The sequence below is a fragment of the Bubalus kerabau genome, chromosome 16 (assembly GCF_029407905.1).
Source record: "Bubalus kerabau isolate K-KA32 ecotype Philippines breed swamp buffalo chromosome 16, PCC_UOA_SB_1v2, whole genome shotgun sequence".
In the NCBI taxonomy this organism is placed as follows: domain Eukaryota; kingdom Metazoa; phylum Chordata; class Mammalia; order Artiodactyla; family Bovidae; genus Bubalus; species Bubalus kerabau.
Window position 1 is genome coordinate 59,577,665 of NC_073639.1, and position 18,688 is coordinate 59,596,352.

Below are 18,688 nucleotides of genomic sequence, written 5' to 3' on the forward strand. Positions count from 1 at the left end.
CCATTTCTGTCCTTTGTTGAGCCCATCTTTGCATGAAATGTTCCCTTGGTATCTCTGATTTTCTTGAAGAGATCTCTAGTTTTTCCCATACTATTGTTTTCCTCTATTTCTTTGCATTGATCGCTCAGGAAGTCTTTCTTATCTCTTCTTGCTATTCTTTGGAAACCTGCATTCAAATGGGTGTATCTTTCCTATTCCCCTTTGCCTTTCACTTCTCTTCTTTTCATAGCTCTTTGTAAGGCCTCCTCAGACAACCATTTGGCCTTTTTGCATTTCTTTTTCTTGGGATGGTTTTGATCCCTGTCTCCTGTACAATGTCACAAACCTCCGTCCATAGTTCATCCGGCACTCTATCTATCAGATCTAGTCCCTTCAATCTATTTCTCACTTCCACTGTATAATCATAAGGGATTTGATTTAGGTCATACCTGAATGGTATGTGGTTTTCCCTACTTTCTTCAATTTAAGTCTGAATTTGGCAATAAGGAGTTCATGGTCTGAGCCACAGTCAGCTCCTGGTCTTGTTTTCGTTGACTGTATGGAGCTTCTCCATCTTTGGCTGCAAAGAATATAATCAATCTGATTTTGGTGTTGACCAGCTGGTGATGTCCATGTGTAGAGTCTTCTCTTGTGTTGTTGGAAGAGGGTGTTTGGTATGACCAGTGCATTCTCTTGCCAAAACTCTGTTAGCCTTTGCCTTGCTTCATTCTGTACTCCAAGTCCAAATTTGCCTGTTACTCTGGTATTTCTTGACTTCCTACTTTTGCATTCCAGTCCCCTATAATGAAAAGGACATCTTTTTTGGGTGTTAGTTCTAGAATGTTTTGTAGGTCTTCATAGAACTGTTCAACTTCAGCTTTTTCAGTGTTATTGGTCAGGGCATAGATTTGGATTACAGTGATATTGAATGGTTTGCCTTGAAAACGCACAGAGATCATTCTGTCATTTTTGAGACTGCATCCCAGTACTCCATTTCAGACTCTTTTGTTGACTGTGATGGCTACTCCATTTCTTCTAAGGGAGTCTTGCCCACGGTGGTAGATATAATGGTCATCTGAGTTAAATTCACCTATTCCAGTCCATTTTAGTTCGCTGATCTCCTGTTTGACCACTTCCAATTTATCTTGATTCATGGACCTAACATTCCAGGTTCCTATGCAATATTGTTCTTCACAGCATCAGACTTTACTTCCAACACCATTCACATCCACAACTGGGTGTTTTTTTTGCTTTAGCTCCATCTCCTCATTCTTTCTGGAGTTATTTTTCCACTGATCTCCAGTAGCAACTGGGCACCTGCTGACCTTGGGAGTTCATCTTTCAATGTCCTATCTTTTTGCCTTTTCATAGTGTTCATGGGGTTCTCAAGGCAAGAATACTGAAGTGGCTTGCCATTCCCTTCTCCAGTGGACCACATTTTGTCAGAACTCTACACTATGACCTGTCTGTCTTGGATGGCCCTACATGGCATGGCTCATAGTTTCATTGAGTTAGGACCAAAGCTGTGATCCATGTGATCAGATTGGTTAGTTTTCTGTGATTGTGGTTTTCAGTCTGTCTGCCCTCATCTACCTGTGGCTTCTCCTTTGCGCTTGGACATGGGGTATCTCCTCAGTCTCCAGCACTATGCAGCCACTGCTCCAGCATCTCCCGTCTTGCTGGGGATTCTCTGCCCTTGGATGTGGGGCATTAGCCAACTCCAAATTTCCCATCACCAGGAGGATCCCCCAAAGAGAGCTTGATGCCACCCCGAGAACTCTCCAGCTTGTTCTTTGAGATCCTGTAGGGTCTGAATGTTTTTCTTGAGGACTGTGAGACTTTAACTTAGCTGGAGGTATTTACCCAGAAACAACATGTCTCATTCAAGATGGCTCAAGACCCTCCTTGTCAAGGGATCAGGAGATCTATCTCCTGTCTGTTTTGGAGTACAACCTCTGCCAAGCTGTTTTGGCTCTTTAGAGCTGTCCTGAGAAATTCTATCCCCAGAAACTTAATTTTGGGGGTGTTCATTAGAATGGCACTCATTTGTAGTTCTGAATAGGTATCTGAGATCCCCCAGGGGCTCACAGGTGTATTGAGTGTCCTCTTCTGTTTTCTTCCACGGCTTGACTCATGAGTAGTGAATCCAGGAGTCATGTCCTGGTACCTTGACTGCTGTGGGAGTAGAAAGTATTACAGGGTAGGGGCCCTTCCATGTGGGCTGGAGTTGAGCCTTTGGGGACCCATCTTTCCAGACTTTAATTAGGACTTGAGTCCCTGGAGCATATAGTGGTGACTCTTTAGAATCTTTTGGGTCCTGGTTGATAACCCACAAGCATATATCCTGTTGGAACTGCCCAATGGCCATTGTATAAGACCCTCAGATCCAGAGGGTCTGAGCCCTCTGGATCATTGACACAAACAAAAGGTCTCCCATATAGCATCTCATAAGGACTAAGACCAACATGTTCCCTAGGGGCAACATGGGTGCAGAGGAGAGCTATTGGTAAAGCCTCCTTTCATCCCATGGAGGTCTCCTGGGTTATCTTTTTATCACTGATTTTAAGACTTGGTTGGCTCTTTCTACTTTTCCTGAAGACTGAGGCCTCCAGGTACGATGGAGATAATAAGTAATGCCCAATGCTTTAGAGACCCCTTGGGTGACCTTAGAAGCAAATGATGTCCCATTGTCACTTTGTAATGACCTGGGCAGACCAAATCTCAGAATGATTTCATGGAGCATTTTGTTTACCACCTCCTCAGCCTTCTCAGTCTGGGTGGGAAAGCTTCCAATCCATACTGTGAATGTACCTCTCATAACTAATAGGTGTTTTTACCCTTGAGAAACTGGCATCTGGGTGAAGTCCATCGGCCAGTCCTTTCCTGGGTAGGTCCCACATCGGACAGGCTGAGGTCTTCGAGCTCCTTGGGGGTCGTTTAATTGGCAAGTGGGACAAGAAGAGACCACTTGCCTTATAGTCATTTGGAGGCCTGTTCCTCTGCAGGATCTTTCTAGTAATCACTGGAGGGACTCTTTTAGCCTTTCCAGAAAGGCAGTGGGGTTCTCACTGGGCTCCTGAGTTATTGCTGAGACCTGGGCATAGCTGATTACTTTTTGCTGGGCTCCTTTCAGTCCGGCCTTCACACAGATCAGAAAATGTTCCCTTTCCCAGATGTGCTCAGGGTCATTATAATTCCAATTAGGATCTGAGGAGGGGACTGCAGTTTCCCCTACTGGGTATTTATCATTTGACATGTGAAGCCCCATAGCATACCTTCAGGCTTCCTTTAAGACCCTAGCATGCTCAGGGTCAGATAAAGTTTGACTAAATATGACCATGATGTCCCTCCACATCAAGTCAAAGGCCAAGGTAATGTGTTGGAATGTATCTATATATTTGCCTGGGTCATCTGTATAGCTTCCCAGATCTTGTTTGATCTGTCTTAGTCCTAAGAGGGAGAAGGGCTTATGGACCCAGGTTAGTTCAAATACTCCTCCAGTTTCGACTAAGGGACTTACTCGAGTTCACTTTTGTGAAGGGGGTGCTCCTAGATATGGTGGCATGGTTTGGATACAAGGAAGGAGCACCAGGCAACTCGGGAGCCATGGGAGGTGAGCCTTCACAGGCAGGTACCTTCTCTTGGTTGTCTGTGCCTAACACCATTTGTCTAGTAGGCTCACTTTTAGGGCATACAACAATCCCATACTTAGGCCAGAGTTCCTTCATATCTTTTAGTCAGAAGAAAATTTGGACATAAGGGATCTCTGTCCATTTCCCTTGTCTTTTACAGAATAAGTCTAGCTGCAGGATGGTATTGTAATTTAAACTCCCATCCTCAGGCTAGTGTTCCTTGTCCCCCAGAGGATACCATGGCCACACAGTGGCACAAAAGAATTTTAAGCAACTTCTCCTTAGAGTTAGAGGATCAAACAGCTTCCAGTTATCAAGGATGCATCTCAAGGACGTCTGTCAGGAAGTGGATTGGTTATTTACCATATGAAAGACAGTGATGACAGGGAGGAAAAGAAAAAAACTAATAGGTCTCCTTCAATTTCCATGGGTGGTGAGTCTTTTTGAAACGTATCCTACTCAATTCTGTTGCAACCTGAGAGCCAGGTGTCCCTGGGTCAGGATGCGGATCCCCAGGCAAGCTGAGGAGTGACAGCCTCCTGGAGATCGAATTCCCAGGCAGGTCAAGGCAGGTCAGCCTCCCGAGAATTGGATCCCTGGGCAAGTCGAGGCATGTCAACCTTCTGGGACCCCTGGACTGGCGGATCTGTGAGCAGGTTGAGGCATGACAACCTTTTGAGGACCAGATCCTTAGGCAGGTTGAGGCCAGGTCAACCTCCTAGACTGGAGTTGGGCGTCCCCAAGGTCTCCAGCCCACATGGAAGGGCCCCTACCCTGTAATACTTTCTACCCCCACAGCAGTCAAGGTACCAGTACATGACTCAGGTATGTTATATATTCACACAATGGAATATAATACATCAAAGCAAATGAATTACCTAAGCTATAAGTATCAACATGGATGAACTACAAAGACAAAATGCTAAGTGAAAAGAAGCTAGACACAAAATAATTCACACTGTATAATTCCATTGATGCAAAATTCAAAAACAAGCAAACAAAATGGTATTATTTACAGATGCACACTTAGCAAGTAAAACTCACTAGAAAGCAAAGGAAAGGAATGATTATCATAAAAAGTCTGGATAGTGGTTCCTCTGGAAGGAGGGGGTGTGCTGTCACTATTTGCAGATGACATGATATTATTATTAAAGCCTCCACCAAAAAATGATTAGAATAAATCAGTTCTGTTAAGTTGAAGGATATGAAATCAATAAACAGGAATCTGTTGAATTTCTGTACAGTAATAATGAATTACCAGAAAGAGAAATTTATTTTATTTAAAAAAATTTTACTGATGTATAGTTGCTTTACAATGTTGTATTAGTTTCTACTGTAAAGCAAAGTGAATCAACTATATGTATACATATATCTCCTCTTCTTTAGATTTCCTTCCCATTTAGTTCATCACAGAGCACTGGGTAGGTTCAGTGCTGAACTATACAGTAGGTTCTCATTAGTTATCTATTTTATTATTGTTGTTGTTGCTGTTCAGTCGCTCAGTCATGTCCAACTCTTTGTGACCCCTTGGACTGCAGCACACCAGGCTTCCCTGTTCTTCACTATCTTCCAGAGCTTGCTCATACTCATGTCCATTTAGTTAGTGATGACATTCAACCATCTTGTCCTCTGTCATCCCCTTCTCCTCCTGCCTTCAATCTTTCCCAGCGTCAGGGTTTTTTCCAGTGAGTCAGCTTTTAGCATCAGGTGGCCAAAGTATTGGAGCTGCTGCATCAGTCCTTCCAATGAATATTCAGGGTTGATTTCCTTTAGGATTGACAGGTTTGATCTCCTTGCTGTCCAAGGGACTCTCAAGAGTCTTCTCCAACACCACAGTTCAAAAGCATCAATTCTTCAGCACTTAGCCTTCTTTATGGTCCAACTCTCACATCCATACATGACTACTGGAAAAACCATAGCTTTAACTAGATGGACCTTTGTCGGCAAAGTAGTGTCTCTGCTTTTTAATACACTGTCTAGGCTTGTCACAGCTTTTCTTCCAAGGAGCAAGCATCTTTTAATTTCACGGTTGCAGTCACCATCTGCAGTGATTTTAGAGCCCAAGAAAATAAAGTCTGTCACTGTTTCCATTGTTTATACATCTATTTGCCATGAAGTGATGGGACTGGATGCCATGATCTTAATTTTTTGAATGCTGAGTTTTAAGCCAGTTTTTCACTCTCCTCTTTCACAGTCATCAAGAGGCTCTTCAGTTCCTCTTCACTTTCTGCCACAAGGGTGGTATCATCTGCACATCTGAGGTTATTGATATTTCTCCCAGCAATCTTGATTCCAGCTTGAAATGATCCTGCTGCTGCTGAGTCACTTCAGTCGTGTCCGACTCTGTGTGACCCCATAGACGGCAGCCCACCAGGCTCCCTTGTCCCTGGGATTCTCCAGGCAAGAACGCTGGAGTGGGTTGCCATTTCCTTCTCCAATGCATGAAACTGAAAAGTGAAGTCGCTCAGTCGTGTCCGACCCTCAGCAACCCCATGGACTGCAGCCTACGAGGCTCCTCCGTCCATGGGATTTTCCAGGCAAGAGTACTGGAGTGGGGTGCCATTGCCTTCTCCATGAAATGATGCTATATATAGTATTTTTACATTGTATCAATAGTGTGTATATGTCAATCCCAATTTCCCAATTCATCCCACCCCTACCCCTTCCCCTTCCCCTATTGGTGTCCAGCCTGTGTCTCTTTATTTGGGCTTTGCAAATAAGATCATCTGTACAATTCTTCTAGATTCCACTTATATGTGTTAATATACAGTATTTGTTTTTCTCTTTCTGACTTATTTCACTCTGTATGACAGTCTCTAGGTCCATTCACGTCTCTACAAATGACCCAATTTTCTTCTTTTTTATAGCTGAGTAATACTCCATTGTATATATGTACCACATCTTCTTCATCCTTTCATCTGTTGATGGACATTTAGGTTGCTTCCGTGTTTTGGCTATTGTGAGTAGTGCTGCAATAAACATTGGGTTGCATGTGTCTTTTGGAATTATGGTTTTCTCTGGGTATATGCCCAGTATAAGATTGTTGGCTCATATGGTAGTTCTATTTTTAGTTTTTAAAGGAAGCTTCATACTTCTCTCCATAGTAGCTGTATCAATTTACATTCCCACAAAAAGTGCAAGAGGGTTACCTTTTCTCTACACCTTCTCAGCATTTACTGTTTGTAGATTTTTAAATAATGGCCATTTCAATGGGCATAAGGTGATAGATACCTCATTGTAGTTTTGATTTGAAGTTCTCTCATAATTAGTGATGTTGAGCATCTTTTTATGTGTTTGTTGGCCATCTGTATGTCTTCTTTGGAGAAGTGTCTATTTATGTCTCTGCCTATTTTTTTTTGATTGGGTTTTTGTTTTTTTTTTTTATATTGAGCTATATGAGCTATTTGTGTATTTTGGAGATGAATCCTTTGTCAGCTGCTTCATTTGAAAATACTTTGTCCCATTTTAAGGGTTGTCTTGCTTATGGTTTCCTTATGTCTTTTCGTCTTGCTTATGGTTTTCTTTGGTGTGCAAAAGCTTTTAAGTTTAATTAGGTCTTATTTGCTTACTTTTGTTTTCATTTTCATTAAATGAAAGGGTGGGTCAAGAAAGATCTTGCTGCTAAACTGATGTACACACATAATTATTCCATTAGGTTTTGAAAACTTTCTTGCTTCTAGCACAAAATGATGTCTCAGACTCAGCCTAAGTTCCTACTATAAACTTGGAATTAGTAATTTCTCCAAGGAGCCCTGGTCCCTTTTAGTCAAGAACGATATTTAGGAAGTAAAACTCTGTGCATTAGGGGTACTTATTATTGCTAGTATTTCATTGCTTCTAGGCCTTCTGAAGTCAGAGCTAGGAAAAAAATACATGATGAACTGCATTTGTCTAATATGTTCTGATTCTGGCTTGTGTATCTGTCCTAACCTTTTTAACTCTTGATTTTTCTGACATTACGTTCTTGTCTATTTTTATAATTGTTCCTTCCCTTGCAACCATATCTCTTGTTTATATCATACTTACTATAGCCACTAAAGCATCACTTGCTAAATACTGAGGTGCTACTATTTTTTCCATGGATTGTATGACACTACATGACTTTGACCATGATTCTCATTAAACAAAAATGAAGGGATACTGCCATTAAATAATGTGTGGCAACACTTACTTGCTGAGCTTTAATTTTATAATGCCACAACTCTATTATTTACCTATGAGTAATTGATTAAAAAAAAAGAAATCAGATTTTCTATATCATCATCAAATTTTATAACCTTCTGAGCATTAGGGCACTGTGATTGGCACTGGAGATACAAACAAGTCAAAGACAGTCTTTAGAATGAGGCGAGATGGTATATACAATACAACTGCTATTTACTAAGCCAGAAAGTTTGCTAAGGATTTTATATATAGTCTACAATGCTAACAACCCTGTACGGTGTATAGTATGATTCCTGTTGTGTTTTTCATATCCTTATTTTTTTCCACATGAGAAAAATGTGCAATTGCAAACTCTGAATCTCAATCAACATAGTAATCTACAGATCCAAAATAAACCCAAATTCATCTAGTGCCAAAACCTGAATCCATTACACTATGCCACAGTGCCTCCTAGAAGAAGTGATGATGAATGAAACATGCCCTGACTTCAGCATGGCTTAAAGTTTTTGTTTTCATTACACACAACTGTACCACTGACTGTACCACTTAGGTGGAAGAAAGGCTTACCTGAAAGATTCCTCCAGCGGCTTTGTGTCATTCTAACAGGGTATCCCAGAGACTCTATTTTGCTTAATGTCTTTACAATGAAGGAATTAAGTTACTTGTAACACTGACTGTTGATACTCAAGTAGGCAAGAACACCATCCCCAATCCTGTTTCATATTAGAATAATAATTCTCATCCTTGGCCATACATTATAATCACCTGCCTTTTAAAAAAAGATGCTGATGTGCAGATCACAGAGCAGTTAAATGAGAATCTCTGGGGTTGGGACCCAGGAATCAGTATTCAGTGCAAGAATTACCCAAGTGATTCCTGTGCATATCAGAGATGAGAATTACAGCTGTAGAATACAGTAACAACATTTGCTAAGGGGCTTTGATAAATTTGAGGGTGGGGAAGAGGAGTTTCCAATTCAAAAAAGATGAAATCAAATGAAATGGATAGATACAAACAACATTTTGAAGTCAGCAAGAAGTATGGAAAAGAGGTGTTTCCAAAAATCCAATTAGTCTCTACTCCAAGTCAGTTTGAATAAAGAAGAGACTGCTATTAGTTTAACCTGCTTCAGAAAAGTTAGAATTCTCACCTGTATGGCTCCAAAAGTGAAAGTGAAAGTCACTCAGTCGTGTCAGACTCTTTGCAATCCCATGGACTATACAGTCCATGGAATTCTCTAGGCCAGAATACTGGTGTGGGTAGCCTTTCCCTTCTCCAGGGGATCTTCCCAACCCAGGGATTGAACCCAGGTCTCCTGCTATTTAAAGTCACACTAATTCCTAGTAGTAACAGCTGTCACTAATTGAGCACCTGGGATGGGCCAAATGCTTTGGTTTCTAAACAACTTTATGAAGTAGGTCTCTATTTTATAGAAGATGATTAAAAGATGGCTTATATTTATTCATAAACACATCATCTGGACCAGTAGCTTCCAACCATGATCCTTGTGGGCCACTGAATTGCTGTAAGGGTGCACACAAAGTACAGCCTATAGACTAACTGCATCAAGTCGTTAAATGCTGTTGTGATTACAGAATATAAATCCTTCTAGGAATATTACTAATTCCCTGTCATTTTTGTTCTTTTTTTAATCATCCTGCAGATACTAAAATGACATCTATTATGTGAGAATACACCATATTTTTTTAATATTAAAAAGGTTCCTTTTTTTGTTGAAACTGGAACTCTCAGACATTGCTCGTGGAAATGCAAAATGATGCATGGTCCTTTGAAAAGCAGTTTGGCAGTTTCTTAAAAAGTTACACTTGTCCACACAAAGACTTGTACATGAATCAAGTTCATGTTCATAGCAGCACAATTCATAATAGTCGAAAACTAGTACTCTTGCCTAGAAAATCTCATGGACGGAGTAGCCTGGTGCACTGCAGTCCATGGGGTCGCTAAGAGTTGGACACGACTGAGTGACTTCACTTTCACTTTTCACTTTCATGTATTGGAGAAGGAAATGGTAACCCACTCCAGTGTTCTTGCCTGGAGAATCCCAGGGATGGCAGAGCCTGGTGGGCTGCATAGTCCAGTCTATGGGGTTGCATAGAGTCGGACACGACTGAAGCAACTTAGCAGCAGCAGCAGCAGATAATCCAAATGTCCATCAACTGGTGAAATGATAAACAAAATGCACTGCATCCACACAACAGGATACATTCAGCAATAAAAAGGAACCATTGATATATGCTACAATGTAGGTGAACCTCACAAACATTATGCTAAAGAAGTCAGACACACAAAAAAACTATCTGTTGTCCAATTCTACTTACACAAAATATCCAAGAAAGACATTAATACAGATCAAAAGCAGATCAATGTTTGTCTGGGGCTGAGGATGGGGATTAAAAACTGACTGCAAAAGGTCACCAGGGAATCTTTGCAGGGAGAGCAGGAGTATCGAAAATTTCTAAAAGTGGTTCACAGGGATGGTGGTACAATTTTATAAATTTGCTAAAAATAACTGAATTGTACTACTTTATAACTATTCTGAGGCACCTCTTGGAGACCTATGGCTCCTCAGACTATAGTTTGAGAACTACTGATCTAAACTAATGGCTTTCCAATTTATGTCTGGTGAGGTTTTTTTCCCAACTCACATACTTTTACATGTGTAATCTTACAAGAAGTCTCAATAAACAGATATAGATAAAGGTTATCTTTTGTTAACATTAAATATTTTATAAGCTTAACTATATAAGATTTATAAACTCATTAAAAATAATTCAGTTCAATTCAGTTCAGTCGCTCAGTAGTGTCTGACTCTTTGTGACCCCATGAACTGTAGCACGCCAGGCCTCCCTGTTGATCACCAACTCCCGGGTTTACCCAAACTCATGTCCATTGAGTCAGTGATGCCATCCAACCATCTCATCCTCTGTCGTCCCCTTCTCCTCCCACCCTCAATCTTAGGGCTTCTAAAAATAATTTGAAATTGGAGGACTAGGATGATAGTGGTAACTTTATTCAGTAGGTATTTGTATTTGTGGGTCTAGCTTAGCTCTGATTTTAAAATACTGAACACAAATTTTTAAATTCACCCAGTGAAGAAGTTACAAACGCCACCAGATTTTACACAGCTCAGGTTACAATAGCATCATACTATTTAATTAAAAGAGAGGGCACAAAAGCAAGATAAACTGGCAGCACAACCTGAGGCACCAGTGGTCTTTCACCTGTTTAAACTGGCATTCATCTCAAGAGAACATGGGATGTTTTTTAGTAATGGCTCTTCAAAGTGTAACAAATATTTAAAAACACAATCAGATTTGCAGAACCTCTGAAAAACATTTTACCAACATTTTCTGGTCTGGTCCAGTTAGACTAGAAATTATTTTTCAGTTCTAAAAATACATGATACTATTGTATCATTGTCCTGGACACCAATGAAGAGCAATGGAGAAGATGCTATCAGAGTCAAAACAAATATTACCAGCTTTTCTGCTGATTATGTTTACTCACTGATTACAGATACTTTATTTTTCAAGGCAACAATATTCAGGGACCAGAACTATGGGTCAGGCAGCGTAATAACAAAAGAGTGTGTAATTTGCAGTCAATTTTTTTTTCTATGCCAGTAAACCCCAACCTGTCACCTGCAATCCATGTGGCAGGTACAAAAATTAGAGGCCTCACCCCATACTAGGCAGGGGCAACTCATTTAATTCTGTTTTCGTTACTCCAGTGCAATATACTAAGCTGCCTACAGGGACCATTGGAATTCAGATTTCAATGTAAAGAAAAAAAAAGCCCACTGCCATTGTATTAAGTCTAGCAGCATTAAGAAGATCTACTTCCACAGTGACGCATCTGAATTTTGGACCTTGAAACCCCCCAAATTTAGACCTAATACGTTAGAACCTCAAGCTTGCCTCTTTTGAAAAAGATACTCAGAACATGATACTAACAGAACCAACCTGAGGACTCCTGAATCAGGCATGGCTCTCTCTGGGCAAATAATTAAAGAAAGAAAGTGAAGTCGCTCAGTTGTGTCCAACTCTTTGCGACCCCATTGACTGTAGCCTACCAGGCTGCTCCATCCATGCAATTTTCCAGGCAAGAGTACTGGAGTGGGTTGCCATTTCCTTCTCCAGAGGATCTTCCCGACCAAGGGATCAAACCCGGGTCTCCAGCATTGCAGGCAGACGCTTTACCATCTGAACCACCAGGGAAGCCCCTAAATAATTAAGAGCAGGTTCAAATAATGTATTTAACCTACTAAGGAGCAACAGTACCAATCTGGAAAAAGCTGGAAATGCTGTCTTCACAGAAGGGCGCTCCTATATGCAAAAGCTACTTTTCTTTTCTAGCTGAAGTGAGCCTCTCAACAAATCCTTCTTTGTCTTCCCAGCACACCCCTGATATAACAAACTGCTCAAAGTGGACTCCAAACCTCTAGATTCACTTTACTCAGTGACTTGGAAGTTAAAGAGTATCCAAAACAATAACATTCAGCAAAAGCAACTAAAAAATAAGCCAATAAGATGAAAATAAATGTGAGGTTCTTGTTGCTGACTGACCACCCATTCTTGAAAATATACAAAAACCACTCTTGAAATCAGTGGTTAACCTGTAACCTGTGCAAAGCCTTGGGCAATGTCACTAAACTTCTGATGCCCAGTTTCCTGATGTGTCAAAGAATAAATACCACTACTTCCATTCCAGAGTGGTAAAGAGATGAGAATGCTCTTGCTATGTCTCACTAGTATTTGTTTTCTTACTCCATCTCTCTGCTGCTGTTGCTGCTGCTAAGTTGCTTCAGTCGTGTCTGACTCTGTGTGACCCCATAGACGTCCACCAGGCTCCCCCGTCCCTGGGATTCTCCAGGCAAGAACACTGGAGTGGGTTGCCATTTCCTTCTCCAATGCATGAAAGTGAAAAGTGAAAGTGAAGTTGCCCAGTTGTGTCCGACTCTTAGCGACTTCATGGACTGCAACCCACCAGGCTCCTCCGTCCGTAGGATTTTCCAGGCAAGGGTACTGAAGTGGGATGCCATTGCCTTCTCTGACTCCATCTCTCTAAGTCACCTATATTTCACCAGATCAGAAAGCAGAGTTGAGTCAGCTTCTGCTCACATCATTTTGTAACAGAAACTTAGCTCCCAAGAAATAATTTCCTCCTAAATTGTTCTGGTTAGTTGTATTCTTTTCATAAGTCTCCATAAGAAACGCTTATTAGAATAGGTATTAAATGGGGGAGAACTGGGCTTCCCTGGTGGCTCAGTGGTAAAGAATCTGCCTATCGTAGATACAGGAGAGTAGGGTTTGATTCCTCGGTCAAGAAGATCCCCTGGAGGAAGGCGTGGCTATCCACTCCAGTATTCTTGCCTGGAGAATCCCATGGACAGAGGAGCCTGTCTGAGCCTTTAAAAAGTTTTTTTAAAAGACAAAGAGACTGTTGTAATAATAAAAATAAAGTATTAAATAAAGTGTTTTTGAGCAAATAAGTCAATCTAGCCAGGCCTATCTGGTTAATCTTTCATGAATGGTGAACAAAGACTTAAAAATCTATAAAGTCTTACAAGGATAAAGATATCCTTCCCAACTGCTGAAAAAAAGTTTTAGAATTGAGTCAGAAAGGCTACTGAGCTGGCCCTGTAATGACTTCTTGAAGAACTGTCCAGCTTCTCCTTTCCAGCCAATCAAATGGTGATTTGATTCCCCAGACGAGAAAGAAACCAGTAGGCCAGATCTTTAGTTTTAGCTCCACCTACCAACTGAATTCTCACTTTCACATACATTCAATACCTCCTGCAACTAGCTATTTTTCAAGTTTTTCCCACCTCTCTCCTGTCTCTCCACTGCCCCTCATCTCCCCCAGCCCCCTGGTTCTACTCTCTCCTTCTATACCTCTCCTTCTTCTTCTTCTTTTCTCTAGTGGGAGCATTTACTTCGCACTTCCTGGTAAGGCACGACGGTTCTGACCTGTCTCAGGGTTCCTATAGGAAGCAACTATGACACAAAATAGTGAAATAACTTCACATGCTGCTCTAGCTAAGCATTTCCCAGAGACCTAAGCACCAAACACTAACCATGCAGACAAGAACAGTGCTCTCCTGAGATCATTTGTGCTTAGGGATGAGATCAGAGTAGAAGTTCTTTTTTCCTCTGGTAATTGAACTCATTTTCAACACATATGAAGGGCTGAGGTACAATAATAAATCCAGCTCTTAATTTTCAAAAGTAAGTAGATTTAGAGACCGGGGCATGAATAATGTTTCTGCATTTATAAAAGGTATGTTCTGTATTTAAACTAGATTTCTACCTACTCAACCCTCAAACTCCTTCTCTGCAATGATTTTACAGTCTTGACTTTGGTTAATTAATACTTACATGACAACACCTTAAAAGGCTACAAAAAAGAACTTTTACTTAATGTGGCAATAAAGAGAATAAATTTTAAATATAGATATACATACCTCCTTTCATGTTTAAATAATATGAAGAAATGTATTGATACAGTCACAAATGTAACATCAATGAAAACCATTTGCTCTAGAAATTTCCCCGCAAGCTTTTCCTTTTAAAGATGGCATTGTTTAACATTTACGCTAAAAGCATTAACAGAATTTTATCAGTGAAAGATTTTCTCTAGGTAAAAGAATCATGTACTTTTAGAGATACGCAGATGACACCACTTTAATGGCAGAAAGTTAAGAGGAACTAAAGAACCTCTCGATGAGGGTGAAAGAGAAGAGTGAAAAAGCTGGCTTAAACTCAACATTTAAAAAACTAAGATCTATGGCTTATCCATGTTAAGGTTTGACAGAAAACAACAAAACTCTGTAAAGCAATTATCCTTCAATCAAAAAATAAATAAAATTTTTAAAAAGAAAAAAAAAAACTAATATCATGGCATCTGGTCCCATCACTTTATGGCAAATAGATGGGGAAAAAGTGGAAACAGTGACTTTATTAAGATCTTAGGCTCCAAAATCACTGCAGACAGGGACTGTAGCCATGAAATTAAAAGACACTTGCTTCTTGCAAGAAAAGCCATGACAAACCTAGACAGCATGTTAAATAGCAGAGACATAACTTTGCCCGCAAAGGTCCATATCATCAAAGCTATGGTTTTTCCAGTAGTCATGTATGGATTCGAGAATTGAACCATAAAGAAGGCTGAGCACTGAAGGACTGATGATTTTGAATTGTAGTGCTGGAGAAGACTCTTGAAAGCCCCTTGGACTGCAAGGAGATCAAACCAGTCAATCCTAAAGAAAATCAACCCTGAATATTCATTGGAAAGATTGATGGTGAAACTGAAACTCCAATACTTTGGCTACCTGATGTGAAGAGCCAACTCACTGGGAAAGATCCTGATGCTGGGAAAGATTGAGGGCAGGAGGAGAAGGGGCTAACAGAGGATGAGATGGTTGGATGGCATCACTGACTCAATGGACATGAGTTTGAGCAAACTCCAGGAGATAGCGAAGGACAGGGAAGCCTGGCATGTGCAGTTTATGGGGTTGCAAAGAGTCCGACACGACTTAGCAACTGAAGAACAAGCGCAACAACAAACGCTAAAAGAAACACCAGAAATCATTAAGCAAACTCTTTCATTTTTATGGTGAGAAAACTCCCAAGTGATTGCCAGTCTCACATCTGGCTAATGACAGGCAAGGGTCTTTGGTCCTGACACCTGAAAACTGGAATTCTTATAGGTGAAAAACACTTCATTTGTTGATATCAGTACAAAGGCAACAAAAATCTGAACTAATCTTACCATATACACAATTGACATTACACAAAAGCTCTGTTTCAACTTTTATAATTGTATTCCACAAATTCTTAACTTGTGACTCACCCTGCTGAGTTGATCCAATAACCTTTGGTTCTGTTCTGATAATTCCTGGACAGTCCATGTTTCTTCTCAATCTGCTTCCTTGCTTGCTGACTCTCCAACTCAAACTGAAGCTGGTTCACACCACTCTCCAGCTCAGACACACGCCCTCCCCTTCTTGGTTTTCAAATCATCTTCCTTCACATTTCTCTTGTTCTAATTGCTGGGTGAAAAGGATTTAATTTCAGTTCAGTTCAGTTGCTCAGTCATGTGAGACTCTTTGCAACCCCATGGACTGCAGCATGCCAGGCCTCTCTGTCCATCACCAACTCCCCGAGTTTACTCAAACTCATGTCCATTGAATCAGTGATGCCATCCAACCATCTCATCCTCTGTTGTTCCCTTCTTCTCCTGCCTTCAATCTTTCCCAGAATCAGGGTCTAAAAATTCCAAAGCCTTTTTTTCTTTTTCTTTTCCCTTGTCAGTCAAAACAAAACACTCTGCCATATAGGAAAAGTTGCCCATTTCACAACTACAAAAATATTCCCTTCTTCCAGAGAAGGGAAGGTCGGTTTCACAAACAAAATGCCAGAACCTTTCTCATTATAGAATTTGAAAATCATTTTCCTTTGCTGAAGACATGTACAAAGGTTCCAAATGGAACCCAGAATGTGTGTAACTGCACACAGAGGATTACCCTGAAATCTATCACCAATCAAACTCATAGAATGTTTCTTTCAGGTTAGCTGTCTCTTTAATCAAATCCCTCACTGAAGGAATTTCAAATCACAAGCATACATCTCTGCAGTAATACTTCTATATAATCATAATCAAATCTTTTTAATTTTTGAATCTTTTTAAAGACACCCTTTTATTTCTTGTTGCTTGCCTTCAAGTGAAAATTAAAAAATTCAATTCACGGAGTTGTTTTTTGGCAGTCTACCTATAGGTTTCACAAATCACTTTTCAGAGTGGTATCTCAGTGCTGGGAGCCAGTACGGGAGTCCCCACCCATGACGAGGTCATGCGGGAGAGCTCTGATGGGCAAGGCGAGTCAGAGCTCGAGGGCCATTCCCACCTGGACCTGCCTGAGCGTCTACCCCAAAACCAGAATCTGTCTGTTTTACTTTCACCAACTCCTCTGAAAGTCACGGGGGGCTATCCCCGACCACTTTTCTCTGTAAGAAAGTCAACTTAGAGTTCTAGTTAATAAATCTCCAGGGTATAAGGTGTGTTCCAATTCAAATCCCTCAGAAAGCTTTCTAACCTGCCTGACAGGTTTCCAGACTCTTACAGCTACGCATGTGATTGTTTGCAGCCTCCCAACCATGAGAGACATGGGAGGCCTAAGATATTCTAACAATGCAGAGCTTGTTGGGGAGTTAGAAATTGTTAAAATAGAACTAATAGAGGATTTCTTTGTTGAGCTAATGCCTGCTGCCAAGTTTCCATATCCCTTACCCACTGTGTCCCTGGGAGTGTATTGATTAATATAGTTGGTATATAGAAATATAAGTAGAAGCCTTAATGTTAATAATAACCCTAGACCCTTGAGCTAATAAATTCTTCCCTTGATTATCCCCACTGCACCTTTGCCCTATAGGAATGCAAGTCTGTCTAGTGCTTTCAGGGAGTAGCACCAAACTTTAAGAAAAATCACCTCTGGAGAAAATAAGTTTTTCTGGTTGACTAAGGCAATGGCACCCCACTCCAGTACTCTTGCCTGGAAAATCCCATGGATGGAGGAGCCTGGTAGGCTCCAGTCCATGGGGTCGCTAAGAGTCGGGCACGACTGAGCGACTTCACTTTCACTTTTCACTTTCATGCATTGGAGAAGGAAATGGCAACCCACTCCAGTATTCTTGCCTGGAGAATCCCAGGGACAGAGGAGCCTAGTGGGCTGCCCTCTATGGGGTCACACAGAGTTGGACACGACTGAGGCGACTTAGCAGCAGCAGCAGCAACCCTTATCAGAAGAAAAATGTTAGCAGGTCTCCTGACCAGAAGAAAAATGTTAGCAGGTCTCCTGACCAGAAGATGATGTAAATCACCTAAAGCCTTTGTATCTGATAAGTTTGCAGGAAAAAAGCCTGGTTTCAATAAGGGTCAAGGACTGCTGACCTTGCATGACTTTGCACCCCCTATTACTTTCTATGCACAACTTAGGGTATAAAAGCTCCTTTTGAAAATAAAGCTACGGACCTTGCTCAACAGGCTTGGTCTCCCCGTGTCGTTCTTGCTTCCTTTTCTCTCCTTTTCTTTTCTGTTCTTCTTTCAGGCCAAAATAATTGGAGTGCGGGGGTCCTCTGAGACCACTTACTTGCCTGGGCTTCTAAGACCCACTCCAGAAGGTGCCTAAGGTGGGGCACTTTCCGCTATTTGAGAGGGCGTCTGCGGCCTCCGTGGTCAGAGCAAACCTGGTGTCACGGGTTTTATTAATTTTCCGTGTAAACCAATTATAATGAGCCTCTGATTCTCTCCACTTTGCTATCCTATTCGTCAACGCCGTCCTCCAGAGGGAATCCCTGGATCCAACTGCAGCTGGACCCTGGTATCTCAGGAGTTCATCAACTGGCTTAGCTAGTTAACTACAACTAGGCAGTTAACTGAACTGCAGGGCACTCACCGGTTTCCTTTTTTTCCTCTCTGATTTGATATGTCATTGGACTACAAACACACTTCTTACTACAGAAAAGTTTCTGAATCTGTATTCTGACTGTTCAACCAGCAGCAGTAATATGGGACCAGACTAGGGTCAATTTCAGACCTTATTCAGGACCATACTATTCTCTTGTAAGTAAGAGTAAAAAGAAAGCTGCAACCAAATTGGGTAACAATATCCTGGAGAATCCCAGGGACGGGGGAGCCTGGTGGGCTGCTGTCTATGGGGTCGCACAGAGTCGGACACGACTGAAGCGACTTAGCAGCAGCAGTAGCAGCATAGGTTACATTTGGCCATCCAATTGCATGTGTGAGACTGAGAACACAAACAGAAAAGTACTGTTTAAATACATATAAAAATACTGCTGCTACTGCTAAGTCGCTTCAGTCGTATCCGACTCTGT

At 41.2% G+C, this 18,688-nt stretch overlaps 1 long non-coding RNA gene across 2 annotated transcripts in view; it reads right to left on the reverse strand.

The window, feature by feature from the left end:
* LOC129630084 (uncharacterized) overlaps positions 1 to 18,189 on the reverse strand; it is a 32,700-nt gene extending 14,511 nt beyond the window's left edge. For both annotated transcript variants that reach the window (XR_008703507.1, XR_008703506.1), the window contains exons 1-2: positions 17,826 to 18,189; positions 15,648 to 15,846 (exon numbers count right to left, since the gene is read on the reverse strand). This is a non-coding gene — a long non-coding RNA (uncharacterized LOC129630084). The remainder of the gene's footprint in view (positions 1 to 15,647; positions 15,847 to 17,825) is intronic.
* Positions 18,190 to 18,688: the final 499 nt, after the last annotated feature.